Below are 4,920 nucleotides of genomic sequence, written 5' to 3' on the forward strand. Positions count from 1 at the left end.
TTCCAAAACTCAATCAGGAAGAATCTAAAAATCTCAATAGGCCAATAACTGTGGAGGAAATTGAAGCCGTGATCAAAAAGCTTCCAGCAAACAACAGCCCAGGGCCAGATGGCTTCAGAGGGGCGGTTTACCAAGCATTCAAAGAAGAACTAAAACCTATCCTACTCAGACTATTCCAAAAAATTCAAGAGGAAGGAACACTTCCATGCTCATTCTATGAAGCCAGCATCACACTAATACCAAAACCAGATAAAAACAACACAATGAAAGAGAATTACAGGCCAATATCCCACATGAACAGAGATGCCAAAATCCTCAACAAAATTCTACCAAATCAGATCCAGCAGTACATCAGAAAGATCATATACCATGACCAAGTGGTATTTATCCTGGGGATGCAAGGATGGTACAATATCCGCAAATCAATAAACGTGATACTTCACAAAACAAATTGAGAGATAAAAATCACATAGTCATATCAATTGACACAGAAAAAACATTTGAAAAAATCCAACACCGTTTCTTGATAAAAACCCTCAGCAAAATAAGAATAGAGGGATCTTACCTCAACATAATAAAAGCCTTATATGACAAACCTATAGCCAACATCATACCCTATGGGCAAAAACTAAAACCATTTCACCTAAGAACAGGAATGAGACAGGGATGCCCACTTTCACCACTCCTGTTTGACATAGTACTGTAAGTGCTAGCCATAGCAATTAGACAAGAAGCAGAAATAAAGGGTATCCAAATTGGAAAAGAAGACGTAAAACTGTCATTATTCTCAGATGACATGATACTGTACATAGAAAACCCTAAAGACTCCACCAAAAATTATTAGACTTAATAAATGAATTCAGCAATGTAGGAGGATACAAAATTAACATCGAGAAACCTATGGCATTTTTATACACCAATAGTGAACTTACAGAAAGAGAGATTTAAAAAAACAATCCCATTGTGATCACACCAAAAAACATTAATATACCTAGGAATCGACTTTGATAGTAGTCGGTGGAACAAGGGTTCACAGCAGCATGATTTCCCCAAGACACTGGTTGACAAAGGCTCAAAAATGGTCCAGTTGAGTGACTTGGGAGGTACTAGTAAAAGCTGGCCCTGAGGCTGCCACAGTGTCACTTGTCTGGTTTTGCTGCTTTTCTGGGCCTGGAGCTGAAATAAAACTGAGGCCTAGATGTTATCTTTAGGGAGGAAAATATCAGGGGTATAAATTGCCTAACTAGTGATATGAAATGGGAGGATAGGTTACCCTGGGAGTGAGCTTATTGTTTTCCCAGTTTTTTCCCTTGCTAGGCATCCAGAGCTTTCTTCTAGGTCCTGAGACAGGACTTCAAAATAGGATGAGCAGTGGTTAGGCCTCCTATGACAGTTCCAACCTTTGCTGTGATGCCAAGGGTTATTAGGAGAGGGATTATCTGAACTGCTCTTTTGTCGGATATGGTGATTAAAAATGGAACTGCTTTATGACCCAGCAATTCCATTTCTGGGTGTTTATTCAAAGAAATCCAAAACACTAATTTGAAAAAATACATGCATCCCTATGTTTATTGCAGCATTATTTACAATAGCCAGGATATAGAAGCAATCTAAGTGCCCATCAATATATGATTGGATAAAGATGTAGTACACATACATGGAATACTACTGGGCAATAAGAAGAAAGAAATCTTACTATTTGCAACAACATTGATGGATCTAGAGCAGCCGTGGGCAAACTACGGCCCGCGGGCTGGATCCGGCCTGTTTGAAATGAATAAAACTAAAAAAAAAAAAAGACCGTACCCTTTTATGTAATGATGTTTACTTTGAATTTATATTAGTTCACACAAACACTCCATCCATGCTTTTGTTCCGGCCCTCCGGTCCAGTTTAAGAACCCATTGTGGCCCTCGAGTCAAAAAGTTTGCCCACCCCTGATCTAGAGGGTACTTTGTTAAGTAAAATAAGTCATACAGAGAAAAACAAATACCATATAGTTTCACTTATATGTGGAATGTAAAGAACAAAATAAATGAACAAACAAAACAGAAGCAAACTCATAGAAACAGAGAACAAACTGATGCTTGCCAGATGGGAGGGGGGTTGTGGGGCTGAGTGAAAAAAATGAAGGAATTAAGAATTACAAATTGGTAGTTACAAAATAGTCACAGGGATGTAATGTTCAGCATAGGGAATATAGTCAATAATATTGTAATAATTGTGTATGACAACTTATTGGGGGGATCAGTCAAAGTATATAAATGTCTAACCACGATGCTGTAAACCTTAAACTAGTATAAAATAACTAGAGGCCGGTGCATGAAATTTGTGCACTGGAGTGGGGGTCCCTCAGCCCAGTCCGTGCCCTCTCACAGTCTGGGAGCCCTCGGGTGATATCCAACTGACATCTTAGGCCCGCTCCCTGGGGGAGTTGGACATCCTTAGTGCTGCCGTGGAGGCAGGAGAGACTCCCTTTATCACGGCTGCACTCACCAGCTGTGAGCTAGGCTTCTGGCTGAGTGGAGCTCCCCCTGTGGGAGGGCACTGACCACCAGGGGGCAGCTCCTGTGTTGAGCATCTGCCCCCTGGTGTTCAGTGGGTGTCATAGCAACCAGTAGTTCTGCCATTTGGTCAATTTGCATATTAGCTTTTTATTATATAGGATATTGAATGTCAAATGTAATAGAAAAAAATTTTAAAGGAAAATAAGAGACAGGAAACCACAGGCACCTCTAACTTGATTCGGCTCCTAATTCGCCATCTCAATTAACACTATTACCATCCTTTCCTTCACTCAAGCAAGAAATGTCAGCATCACCTTTGCTTCTTCTTTTTCCCTCACTACCCAAATCTGTTCTGGCAACTCTACCATAACAGAGGATCACAGAACTATACCTTTGTCTTCATCCCAACAGTGAGTGCCTTATTTTAGACCAACAATTTTTTACTGTTCATTACTTAGTTTCCTTATCTCTTATCTTTCTACAATGTTGCCACAGTTTTCTAAAATACAGATATGTTAGTTTCCTAGTCAAATATCTTCAGTAGCTTCTTGTACATCCAAAATAAACCCTACACTTTCCAGCATAGTGTTTAATAACTCTTTGAAGTTGGTATTAAATCCACTTTGCAAATTAAAAAACACACACACAAAACAACAAGTGAAGCTTAGAGAGGGAAAACAACTTGCTTAGGATCACACAGGTAAGCAATGGTAGACCCAATATTAGAATCCAGGTCTCCTCATGCCAGTGCTCTAGCCATTATAAAGTACCTTCTAAAGAGGAGAGAAAGGGTAGATACTGTATGTATTGTTAACAAGGTGGGATGGTGGTTATGCAATCCTGTTTCCTGGATGAAGCACATACTTTGAAGCTCATACAAATGAGCAAAGATCTCTGTTTTACATCTTAATAACTTTGTAGACTTGAACAACTGACAACATCTTAGAGCCTGTTTACTTACTTATAAGACAGAGAGAAATCATTCCAACCTTAAAGGGTTGTTATGAATACTATATGAGATCATGTATGTAAAGTGCTCACATACTTTAAGTTCACAGAAGCATCAATGAGTGTCATCACCAACTCTCTCACCCACTCCAGCGATCTAAAAAATCCATTTAGAGACAATGAGGAAAATAGAATTTAGACAGTGGGTCTGGGATGGACTGCAAGACTCCAGGGTCTATTCCTAGTTCTGGGTTTGCAGATAACCTTTTTTCAGGGTCTTAATCAGGTTCCTTGCAAATGGAAACCAAGGCTAGAGCTCTCATGGGATAACAATTAGTGATGTGTATGGTGAGATCTCTGACTAAAAGCAAATATTAAGTCCCAATGCCCATAAGTATGATTTGTTATTCCTCATGGCTGAAGCACTGTGGATTTTTATTAAAATGCAAATGTTTCCTGGGAAAGGCAGCATATACAGAGTGGGGCAAGAGTAGGTTTACAGTTGTTTGTATGGAAAGAATACAATAATAAATACTAATACAAAAATAAACCCTGTTTTGCATACTCACAACTGTAAACCTACTTTTACCCCACCCTTCATATTAACTTTTTGGCCTGATTAGCTTTCACTTACCTCTTTCTATGAGTAGAGTCCTTCTATGCCTCTGTGCTTTGTCCCTATTAGGCAGGGATACCCTAACCCCCATCTCATTAAAATCCTTCTCAACATTCAAAGCCCATCTAAGCCATTACCTCCTCAAGAAGTCTACTGTGATAGCTAACCAGAAGCCTTCAACTTCCCTGTCACTCTCCTTGGGAGCACCAAGTCCTAGAACTCCTGTGGTGAAGCTCAGGGACTGTGAGAGCTTGGCTGTATGGAGACCTGGCTTGAATTCCAGCTTGTACTTGATTTGTCTCTTGACTTTAGGCTAAAGTCAAGGCCTAAGTTAGGCTAATAAACGCCTTGACCTAGTTGAGCCTCAGGTTTACTGCTTGGAAAAAACAGGTGATAATAATACTTACCTCGGGGTAATAAGGGATATGATCTCTTCTTTGGAGCAATGCCTGCTATGCTGACTAGCATGGCCCCTGTGATTTGTGAATTTGGCCAATTCCTCTCATCAGACCCTAGGTCCCTTGGCACCTTTATCCTTCCACCCAGCTCAACCCTCCCGCAGGGGCTTAATGACTCCTTGTTCTCGGGCAGCTGGCGCAGCCCTGATCTACATTTTCACCGGCCATGCAGATTTTTCACAGATCAAGAAGGTTAATGAGATGTTGGATAGAAAAGGCTTGACGCTCGCCAGCCCGCTTGTGAGAATCAGAGTAGCTTGGTAACCACACAGTGACCTCATGATTAGTGCATTAGATGCGCCGGCACTTGGGGGAAGCAGAACTTCCGGGGATTGCTCTGCCGGCCTGGCGGGCTGAGACTCCGCTGGGCCGCCAGCAGGGCAGATCACCC

The sequence above is a fragment of the Myotis brandtii genome, unplaced genomic scaffold (genome assembly GCF_000412655.1).
Source record: "Myotis brandtii unplaced genomic scaffold, ASM41265v1 scaffold2251, whole genome shotgun sequence".
Classification (NCBI taxonomy): Eukaryota; Metazoa; Chordata; class Mammalia; order Chiroptera; family Vespertilionidae; genus Myotis; species Myotis brandtii.